The 24,788-nt window shown below is 42.3% G+C and overlaps 1 protein-coding gene across 2 annotated transcripts in view; it reads left to right on the forward strand.

The window, feature by feature from the left end:
- Positions 1 to 24,788, forward strand: part of FAM168A (family with sequence similarity 168 member A) — a 489,029-nt gene that overhangs the window by 35,716 nt on the left and 428,525 nt on the right. For both annotated transcript variants that reach the window (XM_086933841.1, XM_086933842.1), the window contains exon 2: positions 18,395 to 18,547. The gene's annotated coding sequence lies outside the window, so the exon portion shown is untranslated. The remainder of the gene's footprint in view (positions 1 to 18,394; positions 18,548 to 24,788) is intronic.

The following is a 24,788-nucleotide window of genomic DNA, read 5'->3' on the forward strand; positions in this document are numbered from 1 at the left end:
AAAACCTTTGTTTCCTTGAGCCGGAGTAATGACTAGGTACTTAACGCGCTGGGATGCCTCCGGGTAGCATGCGCTATATAAATGTGTAATCCTCATCAACGACCCTCCCAGAACAAGCCAAATCCATTTGCAACTGACACACCTGAAAAGATTTGAATCTGCCATAGCATATTCTCTTCAACAAAATACAGAGACACACCATTGAAATCCTCCAGAAACTGCAGCCAGATACAGAAATCTTCCCTGACCGCCTTGGAAATCCTGACCTTGTGATGAGGGAGGGAAGCCCCAGACATTGACATACCCAGACGCCTACAAAAGATCCTGCCAGCCCTGACGACTCTACATGCAAAATTCAAATAGCCCAACAAACACTGGACTTGCCTGAGTTCCAATTATGGCTGATCAATGACAGTTAGCAAAAAGGACCTAATTTCTTGCACTTTCTCCGTAGTCAATCTTGCTATCATGTCCATTGTATCAATCTCCATTCCTAAAAAGGTTAGCCTTGTGCTGGGAAAATCTGTTTTCTCTGGGGCTAAAGGGACACCCAGTTCCTGCACCAAGACTTGAAAACTTTGTAATGCCAAATTACATTGATTATTGTTACCAGAACCAATGAACATGAAATCATCCAAAAAATGGCAGACCGTAGCATGACCACTAAACTGGGTAAAGCACCACTGTTAAAAGTGCTAAACGTCTCAAAGAGGGCGCAGGAAACCAAACATCCCATGGGGAGAACCATGTCCACATAAAAAGAACCATTGAAAAACATACCCAAGAGCTCAAAATCAGAAGGGTGTATAGACAAAAGACGAAATTCTGATTTAATATCACTCTTTGCCAATTCCGCTCCAGTTGGATATTGGAATGCTGAACCTCTCCCCCTCTGGAATCTCCCATGGTCATCAAACTTGGAACCCGCGAAGCATTGAGTGAGTTGATGTTTTCCCCCACATTGTGAGAAGCCATGTTTGTAATGACAAAATTGTCTGTTACAAAATCCCCTATTGAAGTTCCAGCACGCTTCTGAAACCAATAGTTGTCCTCTCCCATATCAACCCGTCCCAGCCTGGGCGGGACGGGGTTGAAAGGGCCAATAAGTGACGGCAAACTACTATGTGTTGTGTCTGGTGGGTGAGTAGAAAACATCCATTGAAGCCAAAGTTCAGAATCTACACCCCCCCACCGCCCCCCCCGCACCCCCCCCCCATGGCTTATCATGAAAGATACTGATACTGGCCCTAAATTCTTCATTGTAGCTTAACCAGACGTAACCACCAAAATGCATTTGGGCCTTGCGAATGATATCCATATATTAAAACATAGCTACTGCCCTCTCTTGGTGTCGTTCACAATATATGCTCGCATAGATGAGAAAAGCTGACATCCAAATTTCAATGGTTTTCGGAACCCTAGGCCTTTTAGCCAGCTCCCATTCCTCTTCCTTGGATCCTTCCTTGTGTAATAATTTTAAAACATCTACGAACTCATGCCTCCAAATTCTATTTCTCGTTCTGTCTGAAAGGTGTGACCCCAAAGGCATCACAATACCCATATAAGGAAGCTTCTTATGAATATTCTGATCTTCTTCCTTCTCGTCTTTATCAGAATGAGCTACCTGAACCACTTTGGCTGAATAGTAGAGGTCGCGTCTATCAGACCACTACCGGTGGTATTGTCCTGTGTACCTGAATTCTGCAATACAACTTCAGGTTGAGAGATCACGTCAGCATTCACAAACCTCTCCCCAACACCAATAGAACTTGTGATATTTTCCTTGTGGTCCGATTGACTCCACGTGGCTCACCACTGTGCCTTGCCTGACGGTAGCTGAGATGAACGTTTTTGCAATTCCCTAGGATCATCCCGCTGTCGAGGGCCGCTCAGCCGATCTCGAACTGTTGTCCGGTCCGCTCTGAACTTCTGTAATACACGAAGCACATTTGTTGTCCCCAACAATCCCCTTTGCACCCCACTTTTTAGATGTGAAACCGTCAGGGGTTCAGCACAGTCCCCCCTTCCTCAACTCCCCCTCCCCCAATTCATTACTGTCATCCTCATAATCCAGATTGTCATCATGCATATCTAAACGAGCATTACTCACTCCCGCCTTTCCCCATCACGCACACCCCCATCATATGATCTCCAGATATGCGCTGACGTCCGCTTCAAATGTCCAGCTGAAGATCGAACATCCGCACGTGATCGTCCTTGAGTTTCAGGCCAAGGAAAGGAAGCCACATCTTGCTCCGCTGTCAAAAATATATATTCTCCATACTGTGTTTTTGTGGAGGAAAAAACATTTGCCTTCAAGCCACACTTGCCTGAAGGAGGGGCTATGTCCAGTCCCCCTTCCACCCTCCGTAACGCCGTGCCACCTGACGCTGCTGAGGGGGCTAATGCCGAGTGTGCAACCCAAACCCACTGACCAGACCGAAGACCGCAGCACAATTAATAGGAAAAACAAACTCTTCCCCAGGAGCAACCCCTAACTGTGAAACATGCGAGTCACCTTGACAGCTGGGACAACGTGGGACCACAACATGCTCAACTTCAGAGCCAATATTCTTATCAATCAACATGTAATTATCTGACCCTTATACCTGTCAAGAATCTCCAAACACAGGTACTATATCAGAAAAATCCTACACTTGAAAACTGGTATCTTTAACAATTGCTACCCGTTCTCCAGCAAATAAACGCCCTCACCAAGAGGGGTTGCAGGAATAACTGAGACAGAAGGAGCTGGTAACATAGTTGACTCCGAAAAACCCTCCTCCCCGTCACTCGATTATGCAACGAGCGAGGAGGACCGGCTAGAAAGCTTCTTGTTGGGCGCAATGTTTTCTTTATTATGATCAAACAAAACATTTTGTGCTGTCACAACCCTGTAAGCTCCACCCCCACGTGACGGAACACGCTTGGCCAGCCGACCTCCGCGTGAGCCTATGAACAAGTGAAGCTGCTCCTCTCCCGGAATCCCCAACGGAGCAACATCTGAGGCAGATGCGCCATCAACCAGCCCTGAGATGGAACGCTGAGTGGGGATACAACCAGAAGCTTTCCTTGCCATTGAAGTATGCAGCGCATTAGGGGGCCTAGCCTGCGCCAGTAAGCCTCCGCTACCCCTCTCGCCGCCTTACGTCTCAGGCGTTCAAAGACCACCCATGCTTCCCCAGGGAGACCGGGCTGTAACAAGTCCTCCCGCCCGCTTCACAAAGGACACATATTGCGTCGCAAACAGCATTGGTATTCGACAAAATTAACAAAACCGGCAACAATTAGCAAAAAATTCCAAGGTGAAATACCTGACAGAAATGTTTTTTGGGACAAAGTCCTACTACACCCCTGGGCACTGACGCCACAAGAGTCTTCCTGCCAAGGCACTTCCATATATAGAACTACCTAAGTCCTGCCCCCTTACCTGCCTACACCGATCATCTAACGTGGCCTGCTCCACTTGCGTGAAAAAGCCCAGGGGGAGTACGGCTTGTGCCATGCTCCCCCCTGGGTTCCCACGGGTAAAGTCTTTAGGCCTGATTGGTTCCCTTGGAAACGCTTGGATGATGCCATGGAGCTGACCTGTTAATTTTGAAATGTTACAATATAGCCTGCCCTAGCGGGCTATACCGGACATTAAAGGCCCGCTCCAGCATTAATCCTTTAACAAGGGAAAGGGACTTTAATGCCGGTATAGACCAGCTATCGTGGGAAATTTTTGCAAGCCTATGCATTGGCGGTATGTTTTCTTTTTCTACTTGTGTTCTGTTAATTTATTTTGCATATGCTTGTTGAATTTTTTTTGCTTGTGTTTTATTGAGTTTGTCTGTGTGTTTTAATGTAGGGATAAGGGTGTGAATGCTAGCATGAGTCAGTGGGTGATTGAATCTATGGATGTATGAGTGAATGGATAAGGGACAAAGAGTGTATGTATGACTTATTAAGTGTGTAAACTCACCAGTGACTGAAAATACTTTTAAGTTTGTCAGACCTTTAGGCATTGACAATGCTAGTTAACTTTTTGACTACTAACGCAGAAAGCTATGCTTTTGTTCGGAGTATCTTAGATCTTGACAGATAATCTGGAGTGCTGTGGATGAATGTAAGATAACTTTAGCATGTTTCTAGCATCAAAAAAGGCTTCATCCAATCCAGAATTCTATGTTAGGGAGACTAAGGCTCCCCACGTCGGCTGCACAAAACAAGTAAAAAATCTAGCTAGGTAAACTAACTTTTGATTGGTTTAATGCAGAAACGTCATGCTCAATGCTTTTTAAATTGATGGACGGTGAATGTGGTCCAGCATTTTGTACTTTGACTGGTACCATGATGTAGCTGTTTAGACACTGCACTGAGTTATTGAGATAAGAGGACAAAGAGAAGCCCTGTGATACAGCAGGAAGAAACTCTCACACTTTCTTTTGTTTCACAGCAGGTCCAAAACGCTTGAAGGACCTATGTGGTTCATATCAAACCTTCCTGATAATGCTCCAGAGAGGGAGAGGTTTCTGATAGTGTTAACTTTTGCATTTTATATTTCTTGTCACATTTTGTTACACTGCGGAAATTACTAGCCGTTGTGGTAAATCTACATACCTCTCATTCATTATTGTAACTGTCTCCAGCAACTGTTTGCTTCCAGAAAAGACCTGTCTAATTCACATCTTCAATGACAAGAGTGCTGTGTAAATGCTTTTCTTACTGCATATATGCCTTACCTGTGCCGATAGAAAAACTAAAGTGAAATCCTGGTTCTCGATCATCAGTGTCTTCTCCAAATTTGCAACTCGTGGAATATCTCCATCTATATGAGCTGTCCGAGAGAACATTTTTTTATGAAAAAATTATGTCACAAAAAGCTGTCTTCAAGAAAAATAACAGCAGTTAGCATTACATTTAGGCCCTATAACAACATTGGCACAGTAGCCCACGTTCCATATTCCGACCATTAAAATGGCACAGTAAAGATTTGAATGTTGTCCAGACCTCATGATTTACATGTATGAATTTTGACATTGCACCTTTAAAGAAATCCAGGAGCTCCATGGTCCAAGAACACACAACAGTGGTGTGCCATTTATTTGTCAGCAAGCTCCAAGAAAGGATCTAATCAACCAGTTTCAACTATTACACTAGGTTAACAGGAGATTTGGTTATTTGTGAATTTGAAAAGATACTCAGAATAGTGAACTGGTATTACAAGTAAGTAATGTTTCCCTCTCTACCACAGGATTTTCTTTGATATTCATATCCATTAGTACAGATTAGCATACTAATGTCTTTACTCTCTTGGTGGGTGAACAAGGTGAATAGGTGGGGAAGTGTGGCTAAATGGTTAGAGCGGCAGACCTTGATGCAGAACTCTGACCAGGGTTCAATTCCCGCCTCGGCGAGTCTCGGGCTCAAAAAGTTTCCTCGGACCTGCTATTCTCGCCTCTGTGCCTATTCTAATCATGGGTCCCACTCTGTGACTCTGGGCAATAGCTTGCTTAATCTCCAACGGCCCCAACAGCGCTGGGATGCCTGGTTTCACCTTGGGGGTCCCCAGGAGTGGACACTTCACAGGGAAAAACCAGGAAGGGTCCCTACAGTGGTAGGAGTACAGCGCCTAGATGCCCTTGTGGTGATTCGTGTGCTATATAAGTACCAAGTTATTATTATTATTATTATTAGGTACATAAGGTGAGAATATACTCTTGGAGTTGTACAGATCGGCCTGATCCACTAAGGTGTCTGTTCTGAAATCGGAAACAATGCAGTGACTTTTGGTAAAGGTATAGATCGGGCTCCAGGTGGCCGCACTTCAGATCTCAGATTGGGACAGTCATCAAGAGAACAGAAGTAGCAGGAAGTTATCCATCTTGTTATTGATTGCTTTGGTGATGGTAACCCAGTGCACATATATTGGTGGCTCGCAAATAGGTGATAGCATTTGTTTCAGAGCGATAATATGTTGAGGTTCTTTTAAGCTATAAAGAGACCTTATTGGTGGGGATGTTCAGTCTTGAAAGAATCAAGGCAAAGAAAATGGCTGGTTACTGTGAAAATTATTTTGTAAGGCAGCAAATGTGTGGTCTTAAGGTTGTATTTGGCAAAAGTCATATGCAGTATTCCAGTTTCACTCTCACTGTCCGGTTGAAGGGCTAGCCAATAAAAAATATTTCCTTTTTGACTGGTTGGAGTCTGACTTAAGAATGGTTTCAAGTGGTGGGAGCTTGTGCTGAGATAAGGCTAAAGTGGGCAACAAAGGAGGTGTCCACTTCCTTCTACTAGTGAAAACATTCTTGGAGCCAGTTTAAAATGTGTAAATGCTGGAATGTTGAAAAAAGATGCCTAGGAAGGATATTTGCTGCAAGTGATGCTAGCAACTTAACCTAATTATTTAGGAGAAAATTGGAAGTTAGACTTATCCCAAAGTAGGCAATGAGATATTTCCAATGGAAACATTGGGTGAGTTTGTGTTGGTATAGAAAATGCTGAATTTCTTCCTCTTCGAGGCATAGAGTGACTTTGTCAATGGAGCACACTTAAAGATATCTGTGGTGTGGTTACTTGGGGACCACGTGGCAAGTTTTGCGCTGGTAGTCTTACTGTGGTTCAAAATCCTGCCCATCTTTCTGGGCAGGATTTGAAGCCAGCAAGAAGCCACATATATGGCTCTTAGGACAGGTAGGAAATTGTAGATGCCACCATTGACCTCACCAGTGATGGGCACTGAGGAACCTCTTCATTCAGTCATGCTTTTATTTGTTAATCAACATCCGGGCGAGAGGGGAGTGGAATAGTGCAAAGATATGGTTTTCAAACTTTGTACTCTGCCTGCGCCACATTCTTTTTTTATCCTCCCTTGTTAGCATTTTTTTGCCTAGGTTAATACCTTACCATAGTGTTGTCTGTCTGGATGAAGATGGTACTCTTTGGTACGTTAGAGTTACATTGACTGGACTAAGATCTTGCATGTTTATGTGTTATAATTGCTTACTGATCAGCAATTTCCTTGTACCATAGGTTGGTCGACATGAGCATCCCAAGTGAGAAAGACTCTGTTCAGCATGTACCACCATTAAAAGAATGACAGCAGAAGCGTTGTAGATAAACTCTCCCAGTTTTTCTCCCCTAGCATCACTGATCCTCCCTACACTCCTGCCTGTGTCTTGTAGAGTATGGCTTTCAGCCAATTGTCTAAAAAGTGATCCCCTTTGGGAAATATTACTCATCCAGCATAGGTTTTATCACAAACACACTCATTCCATACGTACCAAAATGAACAAGGAGGAAATGCAAAAATGGCAAATTATAAAAATATATATGCAATTTATTCAGAGCAAAAGTTAAAAAGATAATCGGCATCAATGGCAGTCTATTCAGCCCTATCAAAAAATACAATCCTAATCAATTAATAAAAACACATATACAAAAAACACATTAAAATAAAATTTCATAAAGAATGGGAAGCAGTTTTAAGTAAAATTAGTTCCTATTTGAAGAGTGAGAGTACAATAGTCATAAAACGAGATCAATATTCAATAATATTTTAGATTTCATTTGAAATAATTGTCTCCATAAACTTAATGTAGTATCCACTCATAAGGGCATAATGTGTTTTTATTAATTGATTAGGATTGTATTTTTTGATAGGGCTGAATAGGCGGTCTTTGATGCCTGTTATCTTTTTAACTTTTGCTCTGAATAAATTGCATATATATTTTTATAATTTGCCATTTTTGCATTTCCTCATTGTTCATTTTAGTACGTATAGAATGAGTGTGTTTGTGATAAAACCTATGCTGGATGTGTAATATTATCCAAAGGGGATCACTTTTAAGACAATTGTCTCTGTTGGTACCCAACCTCTTTGCTTGCTGGGCCCCTCGCTCTTTAATTCGAGAGTCTGGCTTTTAGGACAATGAAATAAACACAGTGCCAGGAAATCCAGAATAAAAGAATAACTGGCTGTTGGACGAGATATTCTCTTTCAAATGAGACAGCCTGCCCTCTGAAGAATACACTTTTGTGACCCTTACGTCACTCATTGGCATTTTATTAATTGGGCTGGAACAGTAATTGATTTCTCATAGTTTATCAGGAGACCTAGGCTCTGTAAAAGTAGTTGGATGCTACTGTACATTTTGGATTACCTTCTGAGGAAAATGTGACTTGATCAGTAATTTGTTTAAAGATGTGTTGACCAATTTTCCCGACTCTTCTGGTTACCTTGGCTACTGTTTGTTAGGAAAATGGTTATGGTGCCAACTTCAATCATAATGGGCTGACCTCTATGCTGGTAGTTCTGGTTGTACACTTTGAAGTGAAGAAACGTACTGTGTGACTTTACTAGTGATATATAGAAATAATGAGATGTAGAAATCTGACATATTTGCAGTAAACAGAATGTATTGCTAACCTTCTGAATTTGAATAATAGGCATTACAATGGGGCTTGTGATACTGCATCAAGTAATTAGAACATATGGTCGCTTGCTTGTAAAAACAGCAGAAGAAAGAAATAACGGGAGAATAATAAATGCAAATAGTAATAGTTTAGAGGCACTTGGGCCAAACAGATGGAATGAACATGTGTTAATTACCTTCATTTAAGTGTTAAACGACGCATCTAGATTTCAACAGGAAATATGTACCATATAGTTGGATTGTGGTCAACATCTTTAAGGATCAGGGGAGATAGTCTGTAAGTGAGTAAATAACTAATGGCCTCATTACGATTTCGGTCATTAAGCCTCCAACTTCTTGTCGGAGGCTTGCCAACCGACACTGAAGGTTTACAGTCAAACCGCCTAATTTCAATGTCAGCAGTTGGAGTGCAAACAGGCCGGTCAATCCATCGGTGCTCAATGGCCTCAAGGATCCATTACAGGTTCCGTTATCCCTTACGGACGGTTTTTCAGCCGCTAGGTTTCTCATGCCGGTTTCCAACAGCCTTTCCATGTCGGGCTTTCCAACATTGAAAGACTGTTGGAAAGCAACTTTGAGGGCCCCTAGCTCGGCCCTATCCCTCCATGGTCTACAGTTGTAGGCCTGGGCGCAGTGAGGTGCCTGCAACATGATGCAGGGAATTTACACAAACTGTGCGTGTATCAAGAGGGAGAGAGAGGACCAGAAAGCTAGTCCAGATCCCCAGTTTATATGTCAAGTTATCAAAAAGAGACTAGCTATGGATGGGGTTGACTCTGAGGCCCGTGGTATTAGGGTTAGTGTCAGGTTGTGCTGTGTCGGTGGTTGGTTTCTCAAAGAAAGACTTGAGTTTCAGCTTTCTAAAAAATTGTGCTAATTCAGCATGTAACTTAAATTTGTCAAGTCTAGTGGTAGGCACAAATGACAATCCCTTTTCCAAGACTGCACGTTCCTTGGTGGAAAGTGGGGTGCTAGATAGGTTGAACACCAGTGACGGTTGGTCCGTGGGGTTGGTTATCTGCTCGTTCCTGGTGTTGCTTCTTTTGTCTTCTGGCGTGTGTTTGAGCTGACAGGGTTTTCCTCTTCTGCCCAATGGACCTGTGCGTTGTTGTGTTGGTTTGGTCTTCTGCGTCCCCGTGTCCTGTGGCCCCGTCCTAAAAAAGGAAAGTTTGGGCCCTGGTTGCCTGCAAAAAGCGGCATTGGTCCTGGGGGGTACATGTTAGGAAAACCGAAGTAGGGGTTCTGCATATGCCCTATGTTGGGTGGGAAACCATAGAATTGGTTTGGTTGTCCTCCTTGCCAGTGGTTGTGCCAGCGTTGACCTCTTCGTCCTCTTCCTCCCCGTTTTTGTGATCCACCGCTGGAATCGCTGGAAACGGAGCTGCTGATAGCCTGCACCTCATCGCTATTAAGCCGGCTGCCATGATATATATGACCTATATCGTTTTGTGACTCTCTCTTTCCCTGTATGTTTTGTCCTTGTCCTTTATGTTATTTGTACAGGTGATCTTGAGAAGGGAATCCCCCCCCCCCTCTCACAGTTAGATACACTTTAGGGCGTGTAGACACATAGTCCACACTACACACCCACTAGTTTTTAATTTTTAATTCACACCCACATTTTAGTCCTGAAGAAAGCCAGCATATAGATAAGGCACTGGCTGAAACATGTTGACACTTTAAAGGACGTGGGAGGTCGTAACCCGCCCCCAACGTCCAACAGCCTTATTTTTAACCGCTAACGGAGGCCCAACTAATAAAGTTTTCAAGGACTGGGACCCCCGCCAAGCCGTTTTAAACTCACTATCTCACTACCCTTCACCGCACACACAGTGACATACCTGCTCCGCTGTAACCAGGCGTCGTAGCACACCCGGGACACGCTAGGTGTCACTGGGTGGGCCCGATGATGAAGCATGCCACCAACTAGGTTGGTGGGTGAGGGCTTTCTAAAGACACCCAACAGGTGTCACCCCTAATCGACAAAACTCAACTGAGTCACCATGATTTTTATAAAATAAACATCATACCAACCCCATCCATAGCTAGTCTCTTTTTGATAACTTGACATTAATTTACACAAACTCCCATTTCTCTGTGAGCTTGTGCTGTAGGCAGTTTCCGCCTGTCGCTCAAGCTCCCATAGAGAAATGGGAGTTCAACGTAATCTGGTGTTCCGAACCGCCGACCTATGGTTGGCGGTTCCCACACCGAGACTGTGTCTGTTGTAGGCATCCTCACCCGACATCGTAATAGGGCCCTAAATAAGTAAAGAGCAGTCTGTATAATGGTTTATTAAATGACGATTTAAGTTGTTCAAAGTATTGCTTTTAGACATAGAGAAATACTGATTGCTTTTGTACACCATTAGTTTGAAAGCTCTGCTATGATCACAGAGCTACTCTAGAGGGTTCGATGTATAAAGAAAGATTTCCGAAGCCTCATGTATTTGACCATTATAAAACACAGCTGAGAAGAGACATTACTGGCACAAATAGAGCCACTTGAGAAGCATTACTTGAGAAGAATTAATGTAATTCTCTTTTTTGTTGTACTAAAGTGAACAAGTAATGCAATATTAACTTAGATGTAACTATTTTATCTTAATTCAGCTCTCAATAAAGAAACGCTTAATAAGGTATAAATACTTATTAAAGGCATTTTCTATGAACACAATACTTTCCAGCACTGCATCGCATCTAATGGATCTGTGCCAGATTTGCTGGATAACCACTGATTATACACGATTTCCATTAATTTTATGTAGATGTAGTCCATTTGGATATCCGGATAATCGAGTATAGATCTGACCTAAATGAACTACCAGTCTGCTACTCAGACTCCCACCTAGTTCAGATATGACTCCCCCACTTGAGGGCCCTCCATTGTCCCCGGTAAAAAAGATGGCTTTGTTTAAGGCTAAGGTCCTAATGCACAAGGCCTTGCACGAGACTGGTGTGTCCTACCTCAGTGGAGGATCAGCGCAAATATCTCTGCACGCACGCTTTGTTCTTACTCAGTGTACCTTGCAAGAATGTCTCCCATTAATTGCCTCAGATTAAGTTGGGAGATCCTTTTCCTACCTGGGACCACTCCATTGGCATAAACTCCCACTAAACCTTTGGCTAGCACACAACCTGGATATCTTCAAGAGGAAACTAAAAACCTGGCTTTTTAACAACTAAATCCAGTTGCCTGGTCCAGTCTACCTCTGCCTAACACTGGGTCACTGCTGAGTAGCTGCTCGCTTTACAAAACAATATAACATTACATAACTAGTGAACACACACGTGTTGCGTCAAGAGGTACAGCCATTAGCATAGAAGAACAGGTTGGATAGAATGAAAACTTTCAGATTAACAGAGCAGTTGACTACTAGAAGGCCTCTTAATGGTAGGTCTAATTTGAAATGTGCAAAGAATATAGAGGTGTGATATGGCTTTACTCTGTTCAGTATTTATTTTTCGTTGATTTCAGTGTTGTTTTCTCAGTGTTTTCCAAACCATTTGAAATCTGTTCTTACCAGTGTTTATTCAGCTACCTAACTCCGAAAATAGACAAAAACTGTGTTTTTCATATGTTTACAGAACATGTTTCTTGCAGTGATTGTTATAAAACACATTTTGTTTAAAGAAGTAACGCAGGGTAGTGTCTTCACATTGGCAGTGTGTCCAATAGACGTATGTTAGACAGTTTTGTTTTATGTATTTGTTTATAGAAATTCTGTGTATGAACCTCCTGTGTGGTGAATATCACTTTTTTGCACAAAAGGGAGCTAAGACTCAAATGCTGGCCTCTTTGCATCATTTGTATGACACCGGGTACAAAGCCGGCATGCTCCTTGCATGGTTGGGCAAGAGGGCAGTGGAAGCAAGATGGGTGCATCGTATATTTGGTCCTGGGGTAGATTGTGCAGATTTGGACGAAGCACAAGCTGGGGCCTTTGCTCGCTACTATGAGGACGTTTATGAGGTCCGGCCGCTGCAGAAACTGCCTTACATTGAGCATTACCTAGAATTCCATTTCAGTCCTAGAAGCTGAGGATAGAGCAGCGCTTGACCGTGATATTCCACATGCGGAAATTGAAGCAGCCACAGCTAGGTTTAAAATCTAACAAGATCCCGGGACCCAACAAAATTCTTGCGAAATTCTATAAACTATACATAGGATTACTGGGACCCCACCTCTTGAATACGTTCATAGAAGCATACAAACAGGGCGCTCTCCCTCCAGACCTCAGACGGCCGTCATAGCCGTAATTCACAAGGATGGCAGGCCTAAAGAGCATTGCACTTTATATCACCCGATATCCTTGCTTGATATAGAGGTTAAAATCCTGGCCACTGTATTGGCTACGAGACTTCTGCACATTGTCTCACCCTTGATTCACGGGGATCAGTCCGGGTGCACAACTGGCTGAATGAAAGCAGGTATTGGTCAGCACCCTGCATTTTCCTCGCACTTGACGCAGAGAAGGCTATAGGAGGTGGGTCAAGTTATTATGTCAGGCCTCAGTGACGGTGGTCACAGTCAACGCAGTGGTGTCCGCAGAGTTCACCATTAGTAGAGGCACATGACAAGGCTGCCCCCTGTCCCCTCTCTTCCCTTACTATAGTATCCTTTGCCTGTGCAGTCCATGAGCATCCTGGAATTCATGGTTTCAGAATTATGGCAGAGTCCGGAGTAGAAGAGATTTCCCATTATTCGGATGAGATCTTTCTTTTCTTGACCGACTCCTCTTCGTCACTTTCCTCAACCTTTCAACTATTCGAAGATTTTGGGAGTTACTCTAGCTGCTGCATTAATTGGGACAAATCAGTGCTTTACCTCCTAGAGAGTGGTTTGGAAGTTTCGCCACTCCTTCGCCCCCTGACGCATACCACCATTTGGTTCAAATACCTGGGTATATTCATGACATTAGGAAGGGAGATCTGTTCTGCAGGTAACCTCAGGAGGGTGATGGGAACCTTTTGAGAAGAGATGGAGTGGGCAGCCCCTCACATTGATGGGGAGTGCAGCTCTGTTTAGGATTTCCCTACTCAACTTGCTCTATACCCTGCAGAACACTTGCTATAGGATTTCTCCTGAGACCTTCCAGATGGTTGAGAGTGACATGTGGACTCTATTGTGGAATGGTAAACACCCCAGAATAGTCCTATAAACCATACATTGTAATTAATATAATGGTGGGCTAGCTCTGCCTGACATATAGATCTATTATTGGGCCACCTACTTTATCAATATTAATTATTGGTTATTTCCCCCCCTCGATTATTCAAATTTTAGGCTGAAGCTGGCTCCATGGGGAGAGGTCCTTCCTGCACTACCTATATGTAGGTGAGGGGACTGGGCATCTCCTCCCAGCTATAAAGGTAACACTAGTGGCCTGGGACAAGGCGACAAAAATCATTGGGTGGCACAGTAAATCTACTAGAGAAACACCCTTGGGAAGGGGAAGTGGCTTCCTGAAATGCAGAAACTATGGGGATTTGAAGTCTGGGACTTGATCTGGATCTCCAGGGTGGGGTGACCTACTTGAGGGTTGTGACATCAAGCCGTTCTCCTCGCTTCAGTGAGGCTACAGGATAAATGTCATCCAGTTCTTAAAATATGCACAAATACGACATGCATGGAGAGTGGAGGGACTCCCTGGAGATGGCTTTCTAGAATTTGCCTCACTAGAAGGATGGCTCCAGACCGAGGAGATGGGAAAGGGAACAATTTTCCTCACCTACAAACCCAGAATAACATGCCGGATACCTTACACAAGCTACGAGGGAAATGGGAGGAGGAAGTATGAGTAATGGAGGATTTAAACTGGGAGGCAGCCCTACTGCACTCAAGGGAGCTAGCAATTAAGGCCCAACTGCGCCTAGTACAATTTAAAATATTACACACCGTGTACTACTATAGACGTCCCTTGCGTGCAATGGGGAGGCACAGACCCAGCATTGTCTACGATGTCAGGGATATGATATGATATGATTTGGAGCTGTCCCTTAATTCAGGGATTCTGGGTGGATATCACTGGGGAACTTGATAGAGTGGACCCCAAATTCCTAATGCTAGGGATCCCTAATGACTTGACGTACCACAACTCAGTTATTGCTTTGCAGCCTTGGTCGAATTGTAGCCGAAAGAGACATAACCCAATACTGGGGAGCACAGGAATGCCCAACCATGAAGGAATGGAAACTGGCAATGGGTATGTACATTGTGGCTAAAAAAAACTACAGATGCCAGTAGGGCCTGCCCCCGAAAAAATCCACAAGGTGTGGGGTAAATGTATGCAACACTACTCCCTGGAGTTATAAGAAAACAGTGGGAGAGAAAGACCGGATTTTCCTACAGAAACAAGGGGATATGACAGTAAATATTGCATTGATTTCCGAATTTTGGCGTTTAGTACTGTCAAGAAATTGGTGCAGTCTGCTTGGTGTCTTTGGAGAGGGTGTTGGGTGGGTGGTGGAATGTAGTTTAGTGTTACTGATTTTACTGTGTGATTACCGGAGTTTGCCTCCAAATTCGTTGTATGGTGTATTTATCATCTTCTATCGCATTATCACAATAAAAATATAGTAAAAAAATAATACATTCTGTGTATTGCTCTCTCTCGCATCTCATTACCCTCTCTGATCTCATTGCCTCTCACACTCCTTCAGAACTCTGGTTTACAGGACTGTAAATGGATTAATAAAATAAGAGTACTATATTCATATAAATTCCCAGACAGAGTTTGGGGGGGGGCATTCAACTATTCCTTACTGAACATTGAGATGTGTGTGTATGTGGGGCACAGACATACCAACAGCATAGTACCGTGTGAAACATTTTCAATTTTGAATTACACCTGATTAAATAGCCCTGCATTCTAAGGCACATAAAACCTGATGCTTAAAGCATGAGCATCACTTCTTTTCTGCACTCTTTGCCTGACTACAATAAGGTGTTTCTCCTGATGTGTAGTCTTTTAGGACTGCCACATGTCCCCATGGCATATGCCTCACTTTGTGTCACTCCTTACACTTTAACAAACATCAAATTGTATTCTAGGACTTAACATTTTGCTGGTAAAATTGTAACTTTCAGTTACAAAACCTAAGCAGTGGGGGAAAAAAGTCAGCAATAGCTGGAGGTATCACACAAAATAATAGGATGTCTTGTAGATATAGATTTTATAGTGACAGCACACTTTTCACAGGTACCTGTCACTACCCTTTGCATTGAGTGTCTAAAGCCTGGAATGTTTGGTAGTTGACCTGCTATCAGTACTGACTTGTTAGAATAGAGGGGTTGATGTATCAAAAGATTTTACCCAATCTGTCTGTGTAAATGTGAAAGAATATATTGCTCAAGATTCTTAAGAGCCAGCCCCTCCACCAATCAGTGAAAGAGTGAAATACTTTCGAAAGATCAGGTATGATTTCAGTATTTCTAGCTTCTCTCTCGTGAATAACAAGATTAGATCAGACCTAAAACATGCTTCAAAACACTGCACCTTTAATAAAAGCACACAACACTGGAAGAAACAATATTTTAATGCCATCCCTAAACAGTAAAACTCAAGCAGAATAATCTTAGACCAATCTTTTTTGCTGGTTGCTCATATAACTACGTTACATTGTTTTGGCCCCTTCAGGAAGAAATAAAAATAACTCCTCAATTTCCTTTCTTTGAATGGTATTTCAGTTTGTGGGTATCCAGGTGTTTATCAGTATTTATATGTTTACACTGATGAGGGCTGTTTCCCTTCCGGTGGAGTTTTATCAATTATTATAGGCTTAAACCTAAAACCAGATAGCATAGGTATATCTGTGGTTTATTTATTCCGTACTTATTTTCTACAGTTATAAGGCACAGTATATTGCCAGAACTTCAAGCTTAGTTAAAATTGATGATCCAGTTCAGTGTGTTGAAATAGTCATACCGTGCGATTTCAAAGTGAGTACCACTGAGTTCAAGAAAACACACCATACAGAGGCTGTGGTAAGATTGAAATGGGCATGTTTGGAGAAAGCCAAGTGGATTGTCCTCTTCACCAATCCATGTTCTTCTGCACAAACATTTAGAAACAGTTTAACAGTTTCTCCACTTTGTACAGTCTGATCCAATATGGAAGTTCTTTTTTTTTCCCTTATGTAAATGTTTTGCTTCATGGACTGGTTAACATCAACTGAAGTAACAGGAGCATGATTGGAACAAAAGAAAGTTAAAGAAAGGACTCTGCTAAGAATTGGAAAAGTTGTACTGTTTGATATTTTATTTTACTAAGACAAGATAAAAATTGCAAAAAATGGCTCCCGAATTAACTTTGCACCTTAGGCAGATTTTTGTTTAAATTGTCTTTAAGAGTCGTATTTTTTAACCTGGTGTACACAACACATAGTCAAGGGGTCAATGACTCTTTAGAAAATTAAATAATATTAGCTGATTAATAGAGTATATATATACATAAAAAGCAACATTGACATTTTTTAAAAATGTTACTTTGTAAATGTGAAGGACTTTAAAATCAGAAGCTAAAATTTAAAATCAGAAGCTAAAATTTAAGTTGCTATCCTTCTTTTGATTTGTGAAAGCAGCGCAAGTACATTAGAAGCAATCTGGGAAAGACAATTGGTGGCCTCAATTGAAGCACTGGTATGCATTCACAAAAAGAAAGCCCACATTAGACAAAGCAAGGCAAAAAAGACAAAGGAACTTGTGTATTTGTTTGCATAAATTTTGTCTGTAGTTTTGTGTATTGTTTTGGAGCTTAAATCATAGAAAGATCTTCCAGTAGTGATTCAGTAGTAGTTCACAGAAGTCAAAAGTTACGAAACTCTGCTATAGAATGTATCACAAATTTGCCTCATTTTGACCGCCCCCCCCAGTAAAGACACTGAATATAAATTTCTGCAAAAAAATTGGCACAAAAAAGCTGTATATTGAAGAAAGAACAGTTTATTACAAAAACTCAGTAATTTGGGGCAGAACACACTTAGTTGCACAAAATAAGAAATTGTGACTTATAAATTTAAATCTGGTAGGTCGACTTGTTGAATATGTGATCTGGCAATTGAGAATGTTTAGTAATTACTAGCCTGTTTGTTTCCTGACAAAAAAAACACTATTCACCCAGCCCTACTTGTGAAGTATACTACTTTTAACATAATGAGAATGTGGTTGTTCAGTGCTCTCCCATTTGGTATGCACAGGCCAGGTTTTAAAGTTGTAGCCCAAAACTATAAAGTCCTCCTCTAGTCATCGTGACCAAGCCGAACTTCTTGGAAACTGGATCAAAAACCCCACAGAACAGGATGTTAAACTCGGCAGCTGCTCCTCTGCTGTATGTAGTGAAAACTTTCTTCTGTACAGACTGCTGAAAGTCTTTCAATCCAAGCCCTAATGCCTTACCCAGAACAAGATTGTCAGTCTATATTGATCCTTGGTAATGTAACCGTTTTGACTACACTAATGAATAAGTAATAACAACAACCAAATTGTAAAAACAAAAACAAAAATTCTGAAAATCTAAATCTGTCAGACCAACTTGCCAAATGTATCCGACTATTTTCGAATTTTTAGTCTGATTGTAAAATTTTATTCCAGAAAATCTGTAGATCATGAGTGTACATTCACTAGTACACATCACTTATTTCTTTCTTTGATGTTCAGTGTGGTAGCATGGTAGCAAAGTCGAACAGTCAAGGCTTAGGCTTGGAGGGTAGTATGCGGTTTAGTATTAGTATGCTTGGAGGGTTGAACAGCTATGTCAGGCATTGTTGACTACTTTGGTTATAGAGACATCACATATTGGTTACCAAGTGTGGTCTAATTCCCAGAAGGATTGATTGGGTGCAATTTATCCAATCCTTAAAGAAGTTTGTGAAGTTTTAACCTATGCATCTTGATGACAGACTTTGTTTGGATCAAGGTGTTTTATCTTTTTTGTGTATATTCAAACACACAATGAAATTCATTTTTCTCACACACAGGATCAACTTCTGAAGCTGCTACTGATATAAAAGGTTGAATCTGAAGGGATCTCTTCACGCCACGTCAACCACTTGAGAGGAAGATATCTTCTTTTCGCTGTTCATAACAGGCACTCCGTCGAACGATAGAGAAATAAGCAGTTCACCAAAGAGGTAAAATTCTTCTATATGTGAATTTATATTACTGTGCATTGTATTAAGTATCTTGTCTCATCTGATCAAAATGTTCATGTCCAGGTTGGTGTTGTGCTTGCTCTTGGTTTGGTGGTAAACACCTAAGGTAGTTTGTTCCTGTTCGAGGTATGTAAAGTTTGCTATGGCTTTGTAGTTTATGCAGCTGGTTTTGAAAGTGATACAGGCTTGGAGTGACATGATCGACTTCTTGGCGCCTTTGTAACACAGTGTGATGGACGCCTCTTAGTGGTACCAGAGTGGAGGTATGGAGGGCATTAAGCAGAAGATTGTCTATGTCTATGTCCATGCAAGCAGATTAAAGCTAGCATTGTTGTGATTAAGTTATGTTTTTGTAATTAAGGTTTCCCTTTTTATGGTGTGGCTTGACAGCACAGTTGTTGTCATACAAGTATGTGAGCATCACCAAGGGAGGCGCTTTGGTTCTGCGCACATGTTGGGAGCCAGGAGTACACGTTTTGATAGGGCAGTTGTCTGCTTCCACGAAAAAGTGCGTGCCCACCAAACAGCAGTGATATATATATATTTCATCCAGCTGCATAAGCTTGAACTCTCATGGCCTCACACATGACAATAGAATGCTATTAAAGTGCTACGTACCACTAGATCTTTATGTGGCGGCATCACAGATGGGAGGAGGGCAGTCATTAACCTACATGGATTTTTAGGTCTGACTTGGCGGTGCAGCTGTCACCTAACCGTTGGCTTGGCCTGTGTGTAGGCGTCGTGTACATCTCTCTCAGAATTAACTTTTACTTTCAGTATTTCAAGAAAATAGCACAAAAGCAACTAGATTGCATGATGAAACCCAAGCACTCTCATGCGGCACTTTTATCTCTTTTTCATTTGTATGCTTGTGCTGCAGTAGGCCCTGAGGCTATCACCTGCATTTTGATAACATATTCTCCTACAGGCAGAGCCCTGGACACCAGATGTTGTGCAGCACTGCTGTCCTTATTGTACTCAAGATGGATATGCCTTTGTCATGTGCTTATCTAGGTTCCTGATCGATACTGTGACCTTATGCCCCTATTCGGCTATAAAGCCCTTTGTTCCCTATATTGGCATAACCGTTCAAGTACGATTTTCTGTAAAGTCATCTCTGGCCTCACACGAGCAGAGCCACAGAGCCACATTCCAGCATGACTCTCTGCTACTTCCTTTGCGACCAATTAGTGCAATGACAGAGCAGCAGTCACTATCTGATATTCCTAGATAACACTCCGAGTTCTTCAACAAGATAAAAACTTAGCAAACCTGGAAATCCCCGCTTGCTATGTTTTGATTAGTAATAGAACTCTAATGAGCAACTGATAGCTGCCACTTCCTAGTGACATCTTTAATTGACGTCTTATGTCCAGCAAACTTGCGTCAAACCCGGCACCTGTCAGGTATAAATATTACCAACGTTGCCTTAAGCAAGGAGCGAACATGTTGCTGATGCCAGCTGCCTGCATGACCCCGTGTTGGTAACAACTAGCACTCTGTCGCTGCAGCCTGCTATCCTGTGGTGGTGAAGCTACTGATTACCATTATCGCCGCTACAGCGCGACCTATGGTGCAGTACGCTTGAGGAGCCGTGCAGCCGTCCTCTGCGAAGACATCCAGCCCAGCTGCCCACGGACGCTGTCACCCCTCCTTCCTCCAGACGCGCTGAGAGAAGCCGCTGCCTTTCTCGTGCAGAGAAATCCAGTCCCGGCGCTTCCAGTTTACCCTCGCAGGTGACTGGGATATCGAGAGAGACCCCTGAAGGAGATACCAATCCTCCATCATTCTATTCAGAGGTATGGTGTTGACTAAACCCTTAGAAGAGAATTCTTGAAACAAACCTTGGCAAAACCAACTTAACTTAAGCTACTTACTTACTCCCCTTCTCACGTGTTAGGCCTAGGTCAGGCACACTGGGGTAGGCTTAGTTAGAAGCACCAGTTGAGTATGTTAGCCTAATGTATATATGACTGTATAAATGTTTTATTACTTTTAAACCATTGTATGGCTAAGAAACCATATCAATGCTTTTACAGTTCTATTTCGCTATTCTTATCTTACTGTACGTACTTTTTATAATAACAGTTATTGCAATTGTGGCAATACATTTCTCTTGTATGAGAAGAAAGACTGTTCAATAAATGTTAACCTTTATTGATACACGCCCGTCTCTCTATTCTCTACATACTGTGAAAGTAAACTGCACTAGACTGACTGAGTGAAATCTATGTCTATTGTTTCACACGACCCTAGAGATCGACTCTTGATCTGAGGAGCAAAGTTGTCATGTTGCACGGTTGTTGGAAAGCTGAATCCCTTCTTGTCTGTGCCAAGGAAGCTGATCACTTCCTATGCAGAGAAGAAAGTTTCCAGTGACCTCTGAGCTAGTTGGTAACACAACCCAATTAAGTTTAGCATAGTCAGTGGAGGCCTGGAATATAGCCAGTTCCACGTCGATACTACTGTTTATGTTATTCCAATGCGCAGGGCCTAGTGGGAAACTAGGAACTACACTACATGGCGCCCTAACGTTTGGTAAGGCGATAAACTAACGTAAGACTTGTAGAGTAACTCAGTCGTGCATATTTCACACCCCTTTCTCCCGTAAATACTCCAATAGACGTCTGGAGTGGGTGAAAGGTTAAAATCCGCCCGACCTTAGTAGGAAGAGATTCCTATGTAAAGCTCTGGTTTATTCAACGTTGAAGGATACAGTGTTCCAAAATATTGTGCATCTAATCTTTGTCTCCTTGGAGACCTACTCTGCAAAAACTGCATTTATACAATGTCAGTAGAAAACAACGGCACCACTGGGGCCGCAGTAGATGCGACTCAGCAAGGTCCCGAATACACAGACCCGGATGCTATTATCATCCCGGTCCACTTAAGAAGATCTATAACTTTAAAACTTATAGAAAACGGACTGCCACCTCAAGGTGGTACAGTAATTTTCGTGATAGAGGCTCACGAGTATCGGCAGACAGAGGTATTCTATTCATGGATAAACTTTCCAGCGGTAAACGCTATAACACAAGAGTTTCACTATTACAAAATAGAGGAACCTCCGGATGAGTACGCCCCTTTCGAGGAGGTTGAAATTCCACTTAAATTTCAAGAGCACCTGCTCTGGTTTAATGGCGCCCTAAAACACAATGATCACATAACCAGGCTCGGTCCACTAGGTAGACCAGGAGCCACGTGGCCGGTTCTAGCCAGCTACACACCACATCCTGACATTGCAAAAATGTCTAGAGAAGAGCTGTTAGCACAGCTAAACACATTAATAAAAATACATAGGCAATTAGTCCAATATGTAATACGGACTGCAACAGTCCAGCCAGCTGTTAATACACCACAGCTGACCCCTCATCAGGGGAACACAAATAAAATTACACCACAGAACATACAGTCATGTCTTGGTAAAACACCCGTAAAACGGGAACAAATTCCTTTCTGGTTAGCCCAGAAAATCACTCAAATAGAGGCAGTATTTCCTGATACTACCCCTATTGAGAAACACAGAATCTTGACCATCTGCCTTCCTATGGGAATCGCACCACACGTGGAGGACTGCGACACTTGGGGTACAGTCTTTGCTTCCATTTACACAAAAACACACGGTGTTCCGTCTATGGCGGTAATACCAGACGTGCTAAAACAGATTCAAAATGAATTCGGTCCAGAACCAGCTTTAAATCTAGGTATGAAATTACTGAAAGACTTCAAGCAGGTCACGGCTATATTATTAGCCAATGTAAAGGGAGAAGCAGCATCTGTGGCGATTCGCCAGAAGTTGAGGGAAACAGATATAAAAGATCCTGTTGAGCTTGCAAAAATCATAGAAAAATGCTATGAAGAATTAGGTAGAGACAGCTTGGGTGGAAAACCAGTAAAGCCCCAACTGCTCGAAAATCCTGAAAAATTATTTATTAAAAATAATTTAAACACTCCTAAAAAGAGCTGGGATGGAAATAAACAATCCACTCCCAAGGAAAAAGTTTTCCAGTCCAGAGGAAGGTCTCCTCGACGGAGGGAAAGAACTCCGACTCGAGAACGCCAGTCTCCCCAACGGGAGCCCTGTGAGAAAAGATATAACCTTAGAAATAGGGATAATATAAAAAGACCTGATAGATATCAAAGTATTGATACACGTCCCTCTCGATCTCTTCCACAGAATTCGGAAAGAAGAGGACGGTCAGACCCAGGAGAGCACACCAAGTCCAAAGACAAGGAACCTGCTCAAAATAAGAAATCTCAATTTCCTAAAAAGAAGGTAGCCAGTATTAGAGTAATCAACCATGCCGAGAATACTGAGGACACAGTTGAAAAACGGGGAGTGGGCATTGACAATGTTGGACAGTGCAGCAGAGATCAGTATAGCGCGCAAGATCTTGATGAGTCATCTGGAGACAGTGGACACGAATGAATACATTCAAGTTGAAACTGCCGACGCCAGACTTAGCGAGCCCCATAAAATATACGAAATAACATTGCGTATAGAGGGTGATAAGACTAGGAAAATTAAGGGTCTGTTTTGGGATAAGCTCTCGAAAGGCTATGATATTCTGTTAGCTGAAAAAGATTGGCCCCCGGAGTTTGTCAGGGAGTGCCCTCGTGGCGAAGAAGGGATTATGCCTGCCTTCTCGAATCACATACCGATTCACAAAAAATACACATATGCAAGGAAATGGGCAGTAGCCCAGGCACCTGCATTGTATAAAAATCATGTAGGATGGGATGAGGATTCACCTCCTCACAAAATCCAACTAAAAAGTGAACCAACTGCCCAACGGCAGTATCCCATAAAGCAAGAAGCTAAAAAACAAGTCAGGGAGATCTTAGATCAACTTGAGTACCAGGGGGTGATTGAAACATGCACCTCTCAAATGAACAATCCTTTGTTTCCTGTCTCCAAGCCAGACAATTCATATCGTCTAGTTTTGGACTACAGACACCTTAATACATGTTGCAAAACTTTTGCAGTACAAAACTCGCATAGTGCAGCCCTAATGAATAACATAGTTAGGAAAAAATATAAAACGACATTAGACATTTCTAATGGTTTCTTTTGTCAAAACATTGCACCAGAAAGCAGATACTTGACCGCTTTCTCCGCATTTGGGTCACAGAAAAAATTCTGTCGACTCCCACAGGGGTTCAAGAACAGCCCAGGACTATTCTCAGCTAGGGTAACAGAGTTACTACAACTCTATGATGATGAAGCATTATCTTACGTAGATGATATTTATCTCACAGACGACGACTTGGATACTCACTTGAAAAGAGTGAACACCATTATACTTGGGTTCGCAGCAGAGGGTTACAAATTCAACTTTAAAAAGTCCCGAATTGCCCATCTGACAGTACTGTTCTTAGGGTACGAATTATCAAGTGAAGGGAAAAGCCTAGCGGACAACTTCTTAGAGAAGTGCGCTGTACTCCAAGCTCCAAAAACGCTGAAGAATTTACAATCCATACTAGGTTTTCTGAATTTCGGAAGAACTTATATCCTAAATTACGCAGAGAGGGTTAAACCTCTCTACGAACTAATAAAACCTGATTTAAAACAAATCAATTGGACTCAAAAACACACAGAAATTTTGAGATCACTGCAAACAGACATGTTAGCAAAAACAAAATTAGATACACGTGACAACACACGTGATCTTGTAATCCGAGTCATCCCAGGAAGATGCGGATTCACGTACCTAACATCTAATGAGGGAGAAAAGGTACCAATAGCTTACAAATCACATTTGTACACAAGGGCTGAAATAAAATTCAGTTCAACGGAGAAAATTCTAACTGCGGTTCAGACTGCTGTAGCGAAAGAAAGGCCCCTAGCACAAGGTAAACGAATAATAATCGTAACTCCTATACCGGCTTTAGAAGCGGTAACTAAAGCAAGCATTCCTAATGCTAAAGCTTTGCATCCGAGATGGATTCAGTGGGTTAATTCTCTTGCTGCAACAGACGTAGTTTACGAATTTGATCCTAACTTAAAAACACAGGAATTTTTACAATATGAATATGAATGTCCTCTGCCAATTGAAATCCTGCCTCTCGAAGAATACGGAAGTATTATATATACTGACGGATCAGCACAACCCGCAGTTGGGGGTAAGCAAGCTTACAGTGCTGCGTGCGCGATTGTTAAAGGTCGCTGGCACAAAGGAAAATTTAGACCATTGGTCACTAAAACACAATCTCTAGG

This window comes from Lissotriton vulgaris, chromosome 8 (genome assembly GCF_964263255.1).
Source record: "Lissotriton vulgaris chromosome 8, aLisVul1.2, whole genome shotgun sequence".
NCBI classification, from domain to species: domain Eukaryota; kingdom Metazoa; phylum Chordata; class Amphibia; order Caudata; family Salamandridae; genus Lissotriton; species Lissotriton vulgaris.